This window comes from Sparus aurata, chromosome 1, assembly GCF_900880675.1.
Source record: "Sparus aurata chromosome 1, fSpaAur1.1, whole genome shotgun sequence".
NCBI classification, from domain to species: domain Eukaryota; kingdom Metazoa; phylum Chordata; class Actinopteri; order Spariformes; family Sparidae; genus Sparus; species Sparus aurata.
The window spans coordinates 37,161,950-37,183,240 of NC_044187.1; the positions used below are offsets into that span (position 1 = coordinate 37,161,950).

The window sequence follows — 21,291 nt, forward strand, 5'->3', positions numbered from 1 at the left end:
AGTATATATTACACATATAGCCTGTCTCACTCCCAATTATTAATATACAGCAGCCTGGTCAGTGGTTACCCCTCTAACCTTCGATTGAAGTGTGAATATGTCAACTAATTGTCAGCAAGCTTTTTATCCAACTTGTAACCAACAAGGCTTTAAAATAATAAAAATCAGGTATGGAGTATGTTTAAAAGGATAACTCCTTTTTGAAGAATTCACATTTTCCAGAACATATGTTTGTAATGTTTTTTTTTTGTTTTTTTTTGCTGAAAAATGTGTCTACAGAGAATTAATGGCTGTTTTTACTATTAGGTGGTGCCTTTAGAGTAGCAATCCACACTTACACATTGTTTGTGTTTGTAACATAATTAATTGTTCTGAATAGGTTAATCAAAGCAAAATAATGTGAAAAAGAAAGCTGAAAATGAAGCTAAATGAAAGATGGAAGATAAAAAATTGGATGAAGAGGAACAGGAAGGTTGGGTAAAAGAAGAGGAAAAGAGAAATAAGGTTGGTCTGAAAATAAATATTAACAAAAGAAAATTAAACCATAAGGAATGGAAAAGAAAGGTGTCAAGAAAGCGACTCTACGGAGGGGAAGGAAAACAAAAACGCAAGGCGAGATAATTAAATAATACAAAAGCAAAGTGAAATGAAGAGTAGAAAACAGAATGAGAGAGAGCAGAGACAAACAGGAGACAGAGAGAGGGAAGCAGTGGAGCATGGGTAATGTGTTGGCAGCAGAAAGAGAGAGCGGGACAGAGAGAGAGCATGAGGCTTGTAAATGTTGGATGAGAGAAGTATACATGGCTCTGTGACTCACTGGAGCTGCCCTAGCACTTGTGAGGGCAAGTGCTTTACACACTCCCTCTCTCACTCACACACTCAATATTAATGTTACCTTTCTTGTGAGGACCGCACATCTTATATTCCTAACCTAATATCCAAACCTCAGTGGTGCTTCAATCTTGAACTTCGACCCCAATCCATCTCTTGAACCATAATAACTGTATCATATTTGTCCTCGTTAAACATGTCCCGATCCTTCAAAATAAAATAAAAAACAATACTTTGAGTATTGTAATTACAAAATATATTCATAAAACATACATGAAACAATGACGTGAATAATCAGAAAAAGCTATATATAATTAAACTCAGCTCAATATTATGAAATCATTCGTATTTCTATAGCATCTGAGCTTTGGCATAACATCTATTTAAAAATACACTTTTTCTTTCACGTCATGTCAGGTTTTGTATCATGAAGTCATTTCCATCATCCCAAGTGCTAATTGGCTGAATCTGGTAGCAGTTGTTGAGCTTGCTTCCTGATTTGTTAAACTGTCCTCAAGACAAGAAAAAAAGCCATTTTGAAAATCGTCGACGTTAACACAATGTGAAGTGTATGTGTTGAGCAGGAACTTGCAGGCGGGTCCAGTGGGAGAAACTACTGTGCATATTCAGTGGGCTGCATAACCAGGGAGTAGATCTAGAACAAGGAAATCATTTTGGCCTATGTGACTAGATGTGCAATTCTCATTGGATTGAATGGACACTGTGTTTTGATTGGTTCTATTATTTCTAAAAAATAGAAACTGTCACTGTCATCAGTCAACCTCAGTCTACGATGAAAAACAACTTACAGAGAGCTGAAACTTGATTGAGTGAAGAAATCCAATCGAGTGACTCATCAAAAGTTTGCATTTGTTTATTTAAGGAGAATGTGAATTTGACAGGTTCTTCTAGTCAAATATTGTTGTACTTCGTAATTGAAATGTGATATAATGAACAAATGTGATGTAAAATAAAAAATGTAATGCATTGTATCCAATTGATAGGAGCATTAATGACCTCTGACCCCACCTTACCCACTCTCAGAATTGTTTATTTAAGTTTATAAAGAATGAATAAAACATTTACCACCTGTATATATGATTTAGTTCAAGTTATTCACAATTCATATAAACTGACCAGTTTGACAGTGGATGATAAGTATCACAATATTTCAGTATACAGTACTGTCACATCACATCGAATTGAGTGTATTAGTCATGATCATAATTATTCATTTTTGCCTTTTGTTGGTTTAATTTTGACCATTCTTTTAAATGATTGTGAGTCCTCCAATTTAACAGAGGTATCTATCACCCCATTTTATACATCACTATATTACTGTGGCAGAAATATCATCAGTCTACTTAAAGTTTAGGAGCTATTTAGGTGAATGTAAATGTGCAGTGTGACATGCCTCCTATTTCCTCCTCACTGTTTCTTGTGAACACAGCACACCAAGTATAGTGCCTTTTTTCTTCCCGTTAGGCAGGTAAAATATTCATGGGTGTTTTAACCTCTCACTGACCCCAGTGAATGCAGCACTACAACAGGCTTCTTGGAAAGATCCCAGGGAGATGAAACAAGACTGACTGATATGCTGTAGAGAGAGCAGGAGAGAGTGGCAACACTGTCTGGCATGTCCTTCAGTTTCAAATGATACTGTACGTTGAATATGTTGGAGGGAGGGATTGTAATTGCAGGATAGTTATGAAATATAAAGGTAATGTGATCGTTAGTCAGTGCATGCATACAGGAACATCGTCATAGTCATACGTGTGAATACCATCTCGTTCATGCATCCATCTATCTATGCATGTGTTCTCCATTTATGTGTACCTTAATTTCAGCCAGTCATGCGTAGCTGTCAGCGCACTAAGTGCCTCTTAGTTTTTGCTGCTATGCTCTGTCTTTGTTTTCCCTTTTTCCTCCCCGTTTTTCAGTCCCTTGTCAGTATCTCTCATGTCTCGCCTGCCAGTGTTACTGTTCTATTGACAGGTCATAATTTTACACCCCAGCAGTTTTATCTGCTATTTACAAGACTGAATAATAGCTAGGGAAGAAGAAGGTTCCCTAACAGCTTAATTATGTACTCTGTCACATTGTTTAAGGAAAATAAACCAAACTATGTCTTCTCCTCACTTGATTTTGTTTTTCCCTTTTTCTGGGTTGTGTGGTCATTCCACTGTATTCCACCTTTTTTGAAATACATGGAGGAAAAAGATGCAGTTTCAAGTTACAGAGGCTCTCACCAAAATTATCATTTTTAGCTGTAATATATGCTTAAAAGTAAAAAGCAAGTACAATGTTTCATCTCCTCGTTATTCCATCATTAAAAAAAGATTGTTTAGGTGCCATCATTAAAACTTAATGTGTATTTTGTTTGTCTGCTGACATAAGAAGTGTCCCACAATGACCAAGTTTGCTTAAGTTTTGCCATAAAAATACAAAAAGCAACTAGGCCATACTGCCAACATCTACAAATCAACCTGTGCATGTTCACAATTCAGACTCACCAAGTAGTTTCATGTCCCACTCAGAGTCCATTGAACAATACATGTCAGGAAGCAGAGTTGTAGAATGACTGCTGAGAAGTTTTTAGTGTGGAGTGGAACTGCAGGACTCTGCCACAGCAGACAGTCGTATGCAAATGTGTCAGACCTTGGGGCCCACCGCTCTGCTGTGTGTGTGTGTGTGTGTGTGTGTGTGTGTGTTTGTGTGCATATGTTGAAAACGTCAGTGGCTGAGATTGTAGTGTGCAGGCAGGCCATTGACGCATGTCCAAACCTCGGCCACTGTCCACATGCACACAGACACTCACTGGTCTCTGACACATCCCTGAGGCCGATCATACTATTGTACAGGCTCTCCAGTGAGCCATAGCTTTTACATATATTAAAATGAGCCTTGGGTACAGAGCAGCCCCTGAAGACCCCCTACTCTCAGTCCACAGTGCACGCACACACACTGAAGACACACAGTATATACACACAGGTTGTGTGAAGACAGGAATGTAGAGAAGGCGGCAGACCATATCTGAGGAAACATTGGTCTCCTTTTCTTTTGAACTGAAACTTTTCTACTTTATGGGGTTTTAACTTTATTCACCTCTTGGAGCCAGAATGAAAGAATTTGCACTTTCACTGGGACCCAGACATAGTAGTTATTGTAATAGCAAAAAAAAGGGTTTAATCGGAAACGAAAAAAAAAGCTAATTTTTATTACCTTACATCAGCCAATAATATAGTTTTAACTGCTGTAAAGTATAAAAAAAAACAAAAAAACAAAACAAAAAAACAACAGCATTGCACAAGCAATTGAGTAATCCTTCAAGTTATGGATGCTTTATGAAGGAAGGGAGAGAAAGGGGAAGGGGGAAAAAACAGAATATTACCACCCCGCCAAGAAAACTCCTTTTGTCTATTTTACATTTCTCTCTATACTTTCTTTTCAAAACTCACTTTATTTCTTTTCTTTTTTTTCCCCTATTTCCCCTTTGGCTGTTTCTGTTGTGTTCTGCCCCTCATCATTTCCCAACACACACACTCAAACCCACACACACAGGAATCATCACACTGACGTCCTACACTGGGTATTTTACTGAGTAGTATTTTACATATTACTATTTTTAAGTATTTTTATGTTTTGTTTTTCATAGTCTGTCATCAATGTTTCATTTCCCTCAACATGCTTAAACTGTCGTGTCCTCGAGTGTACCATGTCTTGTGTCATTTGTTATGTCTTGATTTTTAAATAAATAATAAAAATTAAAATAAAAAGTCTTCCATGCTCAGTTGTCATAGTAATCAGGATTAATTGACAATTTACTAATTAGAAACACCCAGATCAAGTGATCCTTCAAGAGGTATGTACTGTTTTACTGCAAACATTTTCAAATAATAATAATAATGATTCTTGCCGTAAAAAGGGTCATTGTTCCCTCTTATATCAGATGTTTTTGGATGAATATTGCAGCTGCATTAATGTTTATGTGCCATTTTACTGCAGGTTGAGCTATTTAACTACTTTATGCACTGTTGGTAATCTAATAATCTTTACTATAATCTATGATTCTCTACTGTTGAATCGACGGCAATGCATCATATGCTATTAGAGTTTATTTATCTTAAGAAGGAGGGGAATTTGTGGCGGAGCTGAGCTACATGTCGAAGTATCCTTACTGAACCCCAAAATTGCTCCTGATGTGCAGTTGGCACCTTGCGTGCCGGCCTCTGCCATCAGTAAGGGCCCTGCGATGAGCTGGCGACTTTTTCAGGGTGTACCCTGCCTTGACCCCGAGAGAGAACTGGGATTGGGTCCAGTAACCCCCGCAACCCCTTGAAAAAAGGGGATAAAGCGGTAACATCCCCGCGACCCTCACGGATAAAGCGGTAAGATAATGAGATGAGATGAGATGAGAGGAGGGGAATTTTTTAAACACATAAAGGAACAGAAGAGATTCATGGTTTTCACTGGACAGGAAGGTCATGAAAATTTTTTATTACAAGTATGCTGTCTGCCAAATTTAGTGGATTAAAAAGTAAAATATTTGCTTCTGAGTAGAAGCATAAAGTAGCATAAAATGAAAATATTCAGGTAAAGTGAGTACATTTAACTGAAAATGAACAGTCTAAACACAGCATTCATTATCTCCTTTCATTTATTGCACATTATCAGGCCCAGTGCCACTGTCCTTTATTTTGCTCTAAGAAGCAGTCACTTTTAAATCTAAAAGCTATTTGAGAGTGAACTCATAAATGGTGACCTATCTGTTGATGATAACTTTGTAATGGTCATCCAAATTGTACACAGAGTGTACTGCAATATGACTATATCAGCCGCCTTCATTTATCTAAATCACCACCACGGCATCATCTCAACAGTTGTCCCTCCTAAGGGCTTTGGCCACTGCAAATGATATCACCACAGGTTTGAGATTGGGTCTGTTCTGCAGTTTGGGAATAATCAGACCTCATGTTTGATTGGTATTGACTGTTTGCTTTAATGACTGCGGACATTAAAGGGATAGTTCAGGTTTTTTGAAGTGGGGTCATATAAAGTACATATCTATAGTCGATCTGTTTCCTACCGTAATCACAGATCAGCGCAGCCTCAGTTTGGAGAAGTAGAGAGCCGCTCCAGCCCAAACGCTCAGCTTTGTACTGCAGTGAACGAGGTCCAGGCTGTGCTGATCGGTGATCATGGTAGGAAACAGATCGACTATAGATACGTACTTTATATGACCCCACTTCAAAAAGCCCGAACTATTCCTTTAACATCAAATGGACTGCAAGTAACAGACTGGACTCATGCACAGCTGCGTGGCATTATCTCCCGCTGTTCATTTCTCCCTAACATGTTAACAGGTTAGACAATTCACACTGGATGTATGAGACATGCTTGTCGAGCGTGGCTGCTGCGTCATGTGATCTAGAGTTTTTGTAAAAACATTTTTTTTTTTCCCACCAGAGGAGCCTGGCCTGACTGTAAACACTTGACCATAAATACACCCCTTTTCTTCCAAAGATGAAAAAACTGAAGTGGGTTTCGTCATTTTGTCTTGTTTTCCTTGTTTTTGCTCCTTTTTCCCCTCTTTTTGTTTCTTTCTTTTTTTACTATTGCTCTTAAGGTTACCCCTCACTTTTGTCAGCCTTGTGTTTTTTACCTGTTCCCTTACTCTTGTTTGTTCCCCCATACTTATTTATTTATTTTGCATGCAAATTTCTATTCTTAAAGTGAAACTCTCACCAAAAAGCAACAGAGGCTTTATTTGTGATTGCATATGAGTCAAACCTTCATGTGAAAGCATAATTACGACGAAAGAGGAACATTTAAGATTTACCATAGTTTTTGCGACCTAACAGGAAGGCTTGAGGAGCGGTTCATCATTACTCTCCTGCCTGTTAGGTTGCACTCGGGGATCGACACTTTTTGTCTGCCATGACGGCAGCGCGCCGAAGATGCAGCTTCTAACGTGAGTTGTTCAAAAACCTTCTTTTTAGTTAACTATGTGTACACAAACAATGTTTTCAATGCTCATGTTCATGTGTAGAGACCCTGATGATACTACAAGCAAAGTTTCATGTTGTGTTGAGCCTTCTTAGTGTTTTAAAAGTAGCGATTTTGATGCTAGCATAGAAGTACTCCTGCACTCCATTGAGAATTAGCTTGCCTGAAAACGAAACTACGGTAAATCTTAAAAGTGCCTCTTTCGTCGTAATTATGCTTTCACACAAATGTTTGACTCATATTCAATCACAAATAAAGCCTTGGTTGCTTTCTGGCAAGAGTTTTACTTTAATTTGGCAGACAAGATTCAACACCAACTGAGTCTATTATAACTCGATTACAAGTTTCTACAATCTTGCATTGTCATCCTGAAGACTTTGAAAGTTTTGTGAAGTTATCCGGCACCGCCAATAACACCGAGTTAGTTTTTATTTCAACCTGTCTGAGAGAGAGATACAGGCAGATGGCAAGTCTGTCCTGTCCCACATCTCCACACTAAGCTGCATCTTTTGTAAAGGTCTGTTGGCAGACTCATACCACCGAACCACTACAGAAGAGAGACCCGGTAGAGCCCGTTGGCCGGTAACTACACGTTCCCTCAGGGACAGCACCACCCAGCATTGACCATAAAGAGGTTTCCAACCACCGCATCCAATGATGTGGGTTCCAACCGAGCTCCCCTCCTGCCGTGCCTTCTCAGTTGGAAGAAAGTACAGTCCATCTACTTAAACTGCTCATGAACGGGTTGATGTCAAAATAATATAACAATAATCATTTTACTGACCCCATTCATTATTCCAATTCACTATCATTTAGATTTATTATAAAAGTTTAATATTTATATTTGAAAATCACTTAATTTAAATCACTGGACTAGTATTTGATCAATTAACAAGCATTTTCATTTAGACTCAGTAATTGTTGTGTATGGCTTTGGAGTGAAGAAAAAGAGTCATTTATTTGTTTTAAAACTTAGCCTCTCATTCAGGCATACATACATATACAAACAAGCTAGCATTCAAGGTGCTGGCCTGACCATTAAAAATAATTCAGAGTTCTGTGTCTTGCCCTGGATACTTTGGCATGTGGACTGGAAGTGGAAGGCAAATCTGTGATTTGTAGACAACTAATCCTACCTCCTGAGCCATAGCTGCCCTGAACTGTTGGTCATTACCTGATAACCTGAGTTCTGCATTGGAAATGTTAAATTAAAGTTCCCTAAATTCACTGGATATACACGTTCTTGCTTTTTGAATAACCATTTCTTCTGCCATGTCTTATAACAAAAATGTCAAAAAACGCCAATGTAAAAGAAATTTTGTAACATTTCCTGGATGAATCACTTTATCTGGATCTATACATGAATAATGGGGTCTAGTCTTGGCCAAGACCCATCCTCCACTCAGGTTTTGTGAAAATCCACTCAGTAGATTCTGTCTTATCCTGCTGACAAACCAACCAACCAACCAACAAAAAAAACTAAAGGACATAGGTGAAAACATAACCTCCTTGGCAAAGTTAATTACATACTTTTTGAAACACCTACAGATTTTTTTTGAAAAAGCACAATATCTGTGAAATCATGTAAACTCAGTGGCTTTTGCTATTGTAAATTACAATAACAACTTACAATATTGTAACTTACAATAGCACAAGTTCATATCCAAAACCCTCTGATTACTGCAAGTTGGATGGGTGGACCATGAGCAATGGCACTGATCCAAGGTACAACTTTGAAATAAACATAATGTGGCCATCTGTGTATTCCAATGTTCTGTACACTCAGGACTGAAGCTGAGCTTTCGAAGCTGTAGGTAAAGGACCCAACAAACTTTATTCTATTTGTAACATCATGTAAGCACATCCTCAAGTCTAACATGCTACCATTTCACGCTGCAACGATTGGATCAACCAGGTTTCTGTTAGTCTGCATGAAGAAGAAACTTTTAAAATTAAAGTCATTCTTTAAACATAAAGAACTTAAGGACTGAATACAAGGGTCAACGAGACTACACTTTAATAATTTTGCAGTTGGTAAATGGGGGATTTTGGCACTGTGGACACTTAAAATCATATAACAAGATGAAAAGTCTTCAAGAAGAAAGAACACTTACCAGAAACTGAGCAGTCTGGTTATGGCTTGACTAAGGATATTTCATCTATGGACCTGAAATTGGAAAACAAGATATTCTGTTGAAAGATAATCTTGCATTTTGATTAATTTAATGAATACTGAACAAATAGACATGTGCTCCGCTCCAATTACACAAAATAAAAACTAGGACTGCACTTGGAAATTGAGAGAAACTTCCATCAATGTCTCTCATCACTGAGCATACTTGTGCTCAAGTATGAGGACTGAAGAATGAAAAACGCACACAAGAGTGGTTTCTTAAAAAAGTTATTCTCAATCATGTATCTAGTCCAAAGATTCAGAAAAGACTAGATTTAAAGCACAAAGAGTAAATTCAGAAAAGTACAAACATGGTCCAAAAAAAAAAGGAAAAGAAATGCCTGCGTCATGCTCTAAGTATGCTCTAACTGTACACTTATATTGTATGACTACACCAAGGTACCCATCAACCAAAGGAAGGAAACATCTTCCCTTGACATTTATATAACACAATAGATACCTTAGAGGTGCAGCAGAGAGAGCAGCCTCTTGATATGCAGCTACTGAGGCAGTAATTACTAAGCATCCTCCTATTGATAATGAAGTGCCTTAACTGTCAAAAGACTTTTAATTACAAGTGACCCATGACATCAGCACATTTGCTTTGGAAGCAGATTTAATGTATGAGAATATTTATTTATTTTAGGACTCAGATTCAGACGAAACAATGACAAGTGTTGTGATACAATCAAGCATGAATCTGCACAGGATGACATATTATTCGATAGAGTGCTGGGCTGTGGGCTTCCAGGGGTAACAGGATTATACCAATACACACGTACACACATTGACGCTCCACTCATTTAAATACTCAAACATGCATCTCCAAACATGTCTGCACCTGTAGCATTTTCTGAATGACTAAGTGAAGATGAAAAGAAAAACTTACTGAGCATGGTGCATTTCAGAATTTACAATTTGAGGTGACAGTATATGGCATCTCATTCTCCCTCTCCCTCCTTGAGAATTGGTTTTCCACAGAGGGCAATTGAAGTGTACCATAGTTGTTCTGAAGTGCCTTCTACTGGAAACCATGAAGTACGGAGAGATAAGGAGAGAGAGTGGAAGAGGTGTACCCTTGTTACAGACTGATGGAGGTCAAAAGGTTGTCGTTGTCAAAAGCTGCCAATGGAACGTACATTATCTGAACACTGTCAGTCTATTGTGGGTCAGAGTTGCAGACAAGCATCAACTTTGAGCAAAGCAAGAGACCAGGTTTAGGATGGTTAAGAAACGTTTAAGTAAAAGTCATGCAGTACAAGAATAACTTTTTACTCAGGAGAGGGACTGACACTGTAAATTCCTCACTGGATATACTCCAAAGAACGTTTAAAGAGCAACTAAACCCCTCAGTTTTGGATGACGTGCTCTAAGCTGGAAATTCAAAAAATGCCTTGATGATGGGCGGGGCTCCAGGAGTACTCTCCGATTCCCTTCTCCCCCTCCCCCCTAACCGTCACCACACTACACTACCTACTCAATAATCACTATGCCTCTCTATTCGCAATTCTCTCAATCCAACCTACTCGCCACAGATTCCAGATCAGCAGGTGCTAGTTTTTATAGGAGGGGGCGGAGCTAACCGTGGTGGACCGTGACGAAAGCTGCCTCCAAAACGTCATCTGCCTCCATCTCAGCCAATAGGAAAATTCGATTGTAATAACCGGGTTTCAACCCATAGAGGGCAGTCACACTTACATTTTTACTACAAAATACGCCAAATTGAAATACTTTGACTAAAATGTCAAGAGTTGGACCAGAATCACTCAGCAACACTACTTCATACCCAAATACATTGGTTTTCAGCAGAAAAAAAGTGGTTTGGGGGTTTAGTTGCTCTTTAACTGATTATGAAGCTGCCCCATACAGTGGCGGTTCTAGACTAGTTTTCATAGGGGGGCCAGGTCGGGGGCGGCTTTTTTGTTAGGGGGCACATACAACCCGGAAAAAAGGATAAATCCCTCATTCAGACAAAGCCGTGTTTACAATTTCAACAATTTTGATTGGGTAGTAAACTGCTGAGACACTTTATTTCTGCCTTTCCCTTCAGAATAAAATCATTGCAAGAAATCTGTCATTGTATTATTGATGCAGACTCACTGTCAGGGGGGCCACAGGGGGGTCCAGACTCAGAGTTACGGGGGCACTGGCCCCTGTTGGCCCCCCCCTAGAACCGCCCCTGGCCCCATATGACCAAATAAACAAACAAACTGGGCAAGTAAGTTGTCTATTTTTATATAGTTACTCTTACGCTTAGCCCACTCATACACAGGAGTTTTGTGTAATGAGGTTTGTAGAAACATTACAAACTCAAATAATGAAATTAAATATTTCAGTGACCTGAAATGCTTAGAGAGTACCTATTTTCATGTGTTAGGGGAGTCTCCATTTTGCCTTTTGATGAACTCTGAATGTGTTGCCTTCTTTTTCCAATAAGAAATGGCTTTTTCTGGCCACTCAGCTCAGCCCAGCTCTGTGGAGTGCACCCCTTAAAGTGGTCCTATGGACAGATACTCCAATCTCTGCAGTAGAGCTGCCCAGCTCCTTCAGGGTTATCTTTGGCCTCTTGGTTGCTTCTCTGATCAATGCCCTCTTTGCCTGGTCCCTGGGTTTTGGTGGGCGGCCCTCTCTTGGTAGGTTTGTTGTAGTGGCATAATCTTTCCATTTTCTAAGAATGGATTTAATGGTGCTACATGCGATGTTCAACGTTTGGGGTGTTTTTATATAACCCAACCCTGGTCCGTACTTCTCCACAACTTTGTCTCTGACCTATTTGGAAAGCCCCTTGATCTTCATGGTCTCACTTACTTGGTGGTAGCCCTTGCTTAGTGGTGTTGACTCTGGGGCCTGTCAGAACAGGGGTGTATAGATCATGTGACACCTAGATTGCCCACAAGTGGATCTCATTTAACAAATAATGCAGCTTCTGAAGTTAATGGATGGGACTTAATAGCAAAGAGGCTAAATACATATGCAAGCACCACTTTTCAGTTTTTATTTTTAGAATTATTTAAAACAAGTTGTTTTCTTATTACACTTAAACAATTTGGAGTATTTTGTGTAGGTCCATTACATGAAAATCAAAATCCACTTAATTTTCAGGTTGTAAGGCAACCAAATAGAAAGAATTCTAAGTGGGCATTATTATTTTTCATCTTGTTTAATATCTTGTTTTGTGAAGTGACCACTACGTCCATAACAACAAAGATGAAAGTGAATACTGGCATGTCAAACACTGTTGTCCTAGAACCTATAGTACATCTGTATTTGGAGCCAAATCTAGGCTGGTTCTTTGTAAATTTATTTTTCTACTTTTTTTTCCTCTTCCTCAACAAGGTCAGAAGTTTGCATATAGAAAAGCCACCTCAGAGCTGGAAGGGATCCAGTACCTAACCAAGGCACATGCAGGGCAGACACCAACCATTCATCTGAGCAGTGCAATTTCAGTCATTTCAATCATAAATTTTGGTTCTTAAAAGCTTACGAGTTTGTAAAATAGTGCTACTGTATAAGAACTAAGATTTGTTTTCCAGCAAGACAACGACAAAGCAAAAGCAACACAGAAGTGGTTTAAAGACAACAGGGTGAATGTTCTGGAGTGGCCAAGTCAAATCCCAATATAACATTTGTGGCTGGACTTGAAAAGCGCAGTTCACACTCCAACCCATGAAACCTGACAGAGCTTGAAGAATGGAGTGAAACTGCAGTGTCTAGATGTGTAAGCCTGATTAAGACCTATCCACACAGATTCAGTGTTGTGATTGCAGTCAAAAGTGAATCTACTAAATACTGTCTTAAAGGGGATGACTACTGTTACAGTCACTTATCTATATATTTTTTGATAAATTAACATTACTTCGTAGAAATCTTTTTTTCACTTTGTCATTCAAGAGGTTTTTTGTAAATCTTTTGTATAAACCTATATATACCTATGTATAAAAGCAATAAAAGGGGAAAACATCCAAGGGGGTGGATCATTACAAGTTTACAAAGCATGCCATTTTATCTAAAAAAAAAAAAAAATGTTCATGTGAATAACATGAACATGTCATGTCATGTCATGTTCATGATCCAGCTAATCGTCAATAAAATGCAATTTTGCAGCTTTTAACTTAAGGGCTTGTTTTTCTAATTAAAATTCCAGATAAAACAAAAAGCGCATAAATAAGTAAATTCATCAACAATCTAATCTGCATAATTTATCCACATAACAAGAACGGGCCCTGCTATATGATAACACAAGCCATCCAAGTTAATAACCATACTTCAGTGTCTTCCAACATTATTCATTCAAGCCTAGTCCAGCATCAGGCTTAGCTGACTAGAAAATGTAAGTCAAAATTTCTATCCCCAGGTATGTAAAACATTTGCCCACTTAAATAGTTGAAGGAATGATGCATTAATCTACTTATTCAATGCTAACAAAGAAGATTCCAGACAGTTTTTTTTTTTAAATCCATATAGTTATTTTGATAAAAAAATGACAATACATATGAAATACTATCTACAACATTGTTAACATACAATAGTACATTGTCTACATACAATGTAATGTAATGATACATGTCATTATTAGAGATTAGAGACAACCCGGACAGTCTGTGCTAATGTCTTGACTGAAAGAGCAAATAACAATGGCCTTAGGAGACATTCATACATTCTTCCTCTTCATATAACAACCCCAGACTGGGAGTGTGTATGGCTTTCACCTAGGTGGAGGATGGTCATTCGCTGGAGGTGGTGCTTTGATATATATTGACAAAGATAATATATGGAAGTAAAGGCTGGGTATTGACAAAGATAATATATGGAATTAAAGGCTGGGATATAAACGAGGAGGACTGTTTTCTGTAGAAGAGACTTCTTTTGGAATTTACTTAACTATGCAGAGCTTCATTTTCTAGCAATTCATTATTTCTCCTTCCCTTTTCTCTTATTGTCAAGGGTCAGATGAAGAACATCTTGACATTCCTGACACTATAATAAAGAAAAATCTACACTTATGTGTGTCAGTGTTGAACATGCGCTTTTGGACTATGCTAGTAAGTGATGTCAGTGTGAGTTAGGGTTAGGATCTTTGCAAGCTCACAATGTTAATTATTTGCACACACAAATTGCTAAAATGCATACACCCGATTAATTCTGTCAAAGCTGTGAGAGGGTAAAAACAATTACAATCAAGCACATATTGAAGATTTCAGCATTAATCAGAATTCTCAGCAAGCTAGTCTGTGAGAGTGCTTGACTGAAATCAATTATGGCAACTGTCTATTTGTTTCTTTAGCCAAACCAAAGAACGACACAAGATTTGGTTTGAGCTTTTTGACTTCTTTGCTCACTGCAGCAACTTCAACAAATATTGTACACTTTCAGCAAGGCACTGTCCTCAAAGAAGGGCTAGACTGGCCCTGGGCGGAAATCAATGTTAGATTTCAGGTGATTGGGAACCTCAGTGTAAGCTACAAACAGGCTACAAAAAGGACCAAAGTTAACGGTTAGAACAGCATTAGGTCTGTGTACACCACTGCTATCAAACAGCAATACAGGCTTTTTGACACACAGCAATGTGTGGTCATATTATGTGATTTATTAAATAGGGTGATATTTGGTTATCAATGTAATTATGGTACATTGGCTCACATTAAAAGAAAGAAAAGAATAGGAGGCGGAGGAAACGTAAAAAAGAGCTATGGCAATACGGAGAAGAGGATGGATGAACAACTAAGAAAAAGAGATGACAAAAACAAGTGATGGCTTGAGAAGAATAGACAGTCACCACTCAACCTCTGCTCCACTGTGAATACCCTGGAGAGACTGATGGCATGTGTGTGTGTGTATCGGACGGACGGACGGATGGATGGAGAGAAGGGGGGAAGTAAGAGAGAGAGATTGAAAGTTTGTGTGTATGTGTCAGTGTGACAGATAGTGACAGGGACAGGGAAGCAGCTGCGTCCCCAGTGATTGCGGTTTCTTGTCCGGTTACATATTCAGTCCTGACAGACACTGACGGCTGAATAAGGATTTACTGGACTGGACAGTTACAGACAGAAAGACACACATCACACAACTGAACTGTTTGGATTCTGTTTAAAGGCTGGCAAAGCATTTTCATTTATAAAATAACACAATAATGTCTAATGAAGTTAAAAACGAAAAGACATAATATGTTTTGGTTCTTTTTTCATGAAGCAAATATACTCAGTTGATCTGAACTCAATTCAGGGAACAAGTATTTGAAGCGTTTTTGACTTATCCTGAAGCTGACCAACCTCACAAAGCATGAATTCAAGGTGGCATTTTGAGGTTGTCATTTTGGTTCCCTTCAGATCAATTTATTGCATTCAGATCACAGCAAATCGCTTTGTTTTGCTTCATACCGATGTGGTAAAACAGAGCCAGTGGGGGATGACAGACTACGGAGTGAGACCATAGTGGAGCCTTTCCGCAACGTACATGCAACCAGTGGAATTCCTGGGACAGTCCTGAGTGGGGAAAGCTGGAGGGAATTGGTACCAAAGTGGGCACCAGAACCACAGCTGGCAAAGCGGGCAATGGAACTGGGCTCAACAATCTCTTCGAACATCATGAAAGAGACAGAGAGGACAGTGACTGGGAAACTCAAAAAACTTTAGTTCTTTGTTTTGAGCATTTTGACAAAGCTTCCTCAGCTCTTTTCTCTCCTTGTCTGTTTTTTTTTTCCTCTTCATTTTGAGCAGTAGGTACAGCAGTACACATTGTTTGGACTGCCAACATGAAAGTGCTCTGATTAGAGCTACATTCTATTTTTGATTTTTGCAGCATTCCCCAGGATTCTGAAGAGCCAGAATGAAGCTCAAAGTGGTTGGTACTGGCATCCCCATCTTTGCAATACCTCACTCCTCCTAACTAGTTAATCAAAACTGGGCAAAGAGGTAGAGGGTGGGTGGTGCTGAAGTGAGCAGACCGAAGGCTGGGCACTGAAACATGGCCACCTAGCTGGGAGCTATCAATCTAGCTAAGGCTTCTAAACTAGCTGTGTTCACAAAGAAAGAAAAAAGACATATTTTTGCCATGCATTGTTCACACAACTTTGATCCAGGATCACGTGTGTATATTCAAGTTCAATGGTACATTAGCTGCAAGACAGTGAGCAGCAACCATCACGGAGGGTGTGTGTGTCTGTGTTACTCAAATGTATTTCGGTATCCTGCAGTGTATTCTACTTTTCCCATATCCTCTCTGTACGTTTATCCATTCATCAGTCAAATAAGAGACGTATACAGTACAAAACAGTGAAATTCACTCTACAGCTCGATCCTCTGCAGACAGGTTAAGAAGCAAAAGTGAAATCAATCCACACTTTAATCTCAATAGTTAAATAAATAAGGCTCCATATTTCCCCTGATTTTAGCTTTTTACGTTTATTGTTACTCACATTCATGAAAATGAAGGAACATGTTACCCAGTGCAACAGTGTTCCTTATAGATAAGAGCGCTCGTTGGCACAGAGGGATACATTATATAAGGCTTTGCATTAGGGCTGGGCGATAAAACAATAACGATATCTATTGCGATAGCCACGTTCGATGAAAGTTTGATAATTTCACTGAACTCTGTTAGAAACAGGTGATCTGCGAGCGGCAAGATACAGTGCGAGCCCCAGTTGCTGGACGAGAGGTTTATGCACGCAACTCTGTTTACTTTCGATCAAAACGAAACTTAACAATTTTAGACACAGACCGTAGAACCTCCGTATGCCTACTCTGGGCCGTTGCGCTAATGCGTAGGGATACGGAGGTTCTACAGTCTGTGTCTAAATTGTTAAGCCTTAGCTAGGTTGATAGCTTCCAGCTAGGTGGCCATGTTTCAGTACCCAGCCTTCGTTCTGCTCACTTCAGCACCACCCACCCTCTACCTCTTTGCCCAGTTTTGATTAACTAGTTAGGAGGAGTGAGGTATTGCAAAGATGGGGATGCCAGTACCAACCACTTTGAGCTTGAGAAAATGTGGTGCCAAAAGAAAGGGCGGTCTAATGGCGATGTAAAGCGGTGTGAATTTTATCTATACAACGTATACACTTGAACTGATATAGATTTTTTAGGTGGGCCTTGTTTTAGGTGATTAAATTTCGCTTTGCATCTGGACTCCGTTCACTGCAAAATTATGAAATCAAAAATCTCACCTGTAGTCACCATTTAAAGGGTTATTTTTCAACTTTTTCTTATTTCAAATGGGTAAAAAAGAAATCAATAATTATCGATATCAACTAATATGAAACACTTATGTCGTGATACATTTTTCAGCCATATCGCCCAGCCCTACTTTGCATATGCACATATAACTTGTTATCAGGATACATGCATCATTTAACATAGAAGCTTACATTACCCAACACCTTCAGTATCCCTTCTTTAAACCTTCATCATGATATTTTTTTGTCTGCCTCCCCCTTAAGTTGATATTTGTGCTACATTCATGGATTTCTTTCTTTCTTCAATTTACAAACACAACATGTATTTTCTCCCTACACCCGTGTCTGTTTCCTCCCACAGTCCAGAGACATGCAAGTTTGGTAAACAGAAAAACTCCTGTCGCCCGTTGTTATGACTGTAATTACGAAAGTTGCTGTGCCAGCCCTGTTGTAGAATGATGATGTTGTTCTCTCACCTAATTCATGCTGGGATGGCCCGAAGGCTCACGTGATCCTGAACAGGATAAGCATTTTGGAGAAAGTAAGAATGAAATGAAGTTTATGATGCTGATGTGGTGTTGTCTGCCACATTTCACTATTACTCTCTTGGCTGTTTTGGATCACACGCATGTAATGGGGTGGCTAAAATGGGCTGATGGGCCATCCACTTACAAACTTCAGGTGTTATACCTTTTTACGATCTACTTGAATACTTTAGATAGAAATTAATGAATGAAATGAATCATACATGTAACAGGAAAAGCAGCTGGTCCCTGTCTGTTCTCCTCTTTCAATCCTTCCATCACCACAGCCATCTTAAAATCCATCCATAGCTCCAAATAAAGAGGTTAACATGACCAGGCCCGGTGTCTAAATGTGATTACAGAAGTGATTTTTTAGCCCATCCAACCACTAATGTGACAGGCAGCCATTTTCCGCTACAGTTACACACACACACACACACACACACGCACGCACGCACACAGACCTCATACAATAATACGCACATACTCCGCATCCTGCAATACACACCCATACACACACACACACACACACACACACACACACACACACACACACACACACAAACAAGTGCACAAACTCCCCAGACACTCATAAAATTAGATGGACAGAGATGAGAGGAGGGATGGGGAAAAGGTGGTGGTGGAGGGGAGGGGTGGGGGTTCAGGGACAACTGGGTAGTGTGGAATTTGATTGTTATTGCTTCCTCTGGGTCTGTGTGAGTATGTATGTGTGTTTGTGTGTGTGTGGGTGGGTGGGTGGCTGGGTGAGGTATTGAGACAAAGAGAGAGAGCGCGAGCGATAAAGGTGATGAGAAATGATATGTACAAATGAACATAAAGAGAGGAAATAGAAAGACAATGAGCGACATCCAACATCTACTCAATACACTTATTAACAGCATCTCAGATGGCTACATACTCTCCATTTCATTGTCCCTGCCTTTCTAGCTGCACAGATGTTTATATGTTTGAGGGAGTTTAGGAAATTTTTAAGGAAAATGTCATTCCTGCTGTGTGACGTGTCAATGTTTAACAGTTAAGCATCACAGATTAAACTATTGTTGTATTTAATTTAAATTGCTTGCAGCTTTATATCTTAAATTCATTAACTAATAGTATTGGTCAGGACGTCAGAAAAGATGAACGTTATGTATGGAGAGTTTAATTTCTGGAAAAAAGAAAAAACATTCTTATGTACTTCTAAATAACAAATGAATTATATATGGCCGATAATAATTACACATTTAAACACCTCCTTTGTCTTCTACCCAGAAACATTTTCACAAAAAGCAAAACAACCACTCCTCCTTACTTAAACTGCTAAACCTACACACAAACCTGGTGGACATGAAAACGCTTTAAGTAAAATATTGATGAAGTTTCTCAGTCATCCAGGTCAAAAGACGTCTCTTGGATGAGAGGTGAAACGTTGTCAAGAAACCGAAACAAATCCAGTTTCCTACAATACTTAGCACTTAGATTCCAGTAAAAAAAAAAAAAATCAATATAAATTCAAAATTGAATTGCTCACTTTGAATGTATTACTGAATACAATGGAAATATATTCATGGATAATTTGTAGTAAATGGCTAAAAAACAGCACATTTTGAAAAGCAAAAACAAACTTTTCTCTTAAATAAAGAGAAAGTAATCTAATTAAAACATTGCCAAGTGCACAATCTCAATACTCAATCTGATGCAGTAATATTCAGTAGAACACTTGATTATTACAGTAATTGTTAGCTGTAAAGTCTTGACTTATATTTTGAGTCTTTTATATAGTTGCGTACTTGTGTGGAGGTAGTTGATTTGCGGAGAATGTTTTTTGAAAGAAATGCTGAAATCTTAATGACTCTTTAACTGACAGAAACTTAATATGTAAATTATAAACATCATTGTGATTCATACAGACAAATCTAACACATACCCTTTTCATGATTAACAAAAAAAAAAAAAAACACTTACACAGACTTACATCTGGCTTTTGTCTTTAATGTGAATACTCTTTATCCACTCTAATGTCAAATTTCTCTGAGGGAGTTACAGGTGTTTGTCAGCTCCAACTCTGATCAGCTGTGATGAAAACATAACCAGATGGACACACACATTTTTTGCTGGCACTCCTGTCAGTGAGAAAAGCATCAATCGTCTATGTTTAGCAGGTTTACCCGCGGTAAGGTGGTCTATGACTTATCTGCAACCAACAAAGATGTACAGTCTGTAACAAATACTGTGGATGATAATGCCAAAGAAATGATAATACCTTTTTTTGAAAATAATACAATAATGTGACCAGTACTATAGTGTTAAGAACTTTTACATTATCATATCATGTGTGAAAATGTTGTGTTCTTCTTCCATTGTTGGTTACCACAAGGATAAAAATGAAGGAAATAAGAAGGGATACGAAAAAGAAGGAAAACAAATTGTAGCTGTTGCCATAAACCTCAGTCTATTGTTGTTACAGATTTTTGTTCTTTAAACACATTGTGGGCATTTTTTTGTATTTGGCTCCGGCACCATGATATTCATTGTGTCCACTTTGTCTCAAAAGATCCAAAAGACACAAAGCGCTGAAGATTGCTGTGGGAGGAAAGAAAGAAAGAGAGGCAGCATGCAGAACCTTTCTTTCTCTCTGTGGTTGTCAAGCTCTCTCCACTGCTCGCTCTCCCCTCACAGACAAATGTGACACTTGAGACTCCCCCTCTTTCCACTCTCCCTTGATGGATAACATGCACACACACACACACACACACACACTCACTGATATATTGCCAGAGGGTGGGTGTGTGTCCGTGTGTGTATGTGCGCGCGCTTGGGGGGAGGGGGGTCCCTCGATTACGGGAATTGTCATTTGCTGATCATTCGTCTGCATTTGTAAACCATCAACGTCAAGAGCTCCCTCACACACATACACATACACACACACACACACACACACACAGATGCTATGAGGGGGGTTGGGGGTCATGAGTGTGTGTGTGTGTGTGTGTCTGTGTGTGTGAGAGAGAGAGAGCATGTGTGTTTCTGGCATTTTCCATCATCTAATCTAAAAAATTCACATTAAGAACATTAGAGACAGATCATGTATCACTGGTCTGTGTGTGAGTGCAGGGACTTACCCACTGCCTCTTGACGCTGATGTTTTAAATTTAGATAGATTATTATTAGAGAGAGAGAGAGAGAGAGAGAAAGAAAGACAGAAAGAAAGAAATAAGTATTTCTCTTATGAAATACTTTCCTCCATTTTAAAACAACTGACATGCACAGCTGATGACTGGCTGATCTCTCTGTGCATCAACTACATACCTGTTCACTGAATGATTTATTAAAAAGTGCATAATGCTTGTTGTTCACATTCAGGCCCCAGCTGAATGAAATCTTTACGTTAATATTTTGTGAGAAAATTATATGTTTAAAGGAGTCATCACCTGGTTTTTTACATATCCAGTCCCTCTTGGATCGCTTTGGATCAATTCTTAAAACTCATTAGAAAAAAAAAAAAAATCAAACATAGAGCTTGTTCTGACACTTTTTCATTGCATTGTATTAATATGTAATGAGGTGCGTGTTGATTGGCCGCAGGA

At 38.8% G+C, this 21,291-nt stretch overlaps 1 protein-coding gene across 1 annotated transcript in view; it reads right to left on the reverse strand.

The window, feature by feature from the left end:
- The window catches only part of LOC115588090 (teneurin-3), a 742,469-nt gene that overhangs the window by 475,921 nt on the left and 245,257 nt on the right, over positions 1-21,291 (reverse strand). Inside the window, exon 4 of the mRNA XM_030428416.1 lies at positions 8,952-9,004. The gene's annotated coding sequence lies outside the window, so the exon portion shown is untranslated. The remainder of the gene's footprint in view (positions 1-8,951; positions 9,005-21,291) is intronic.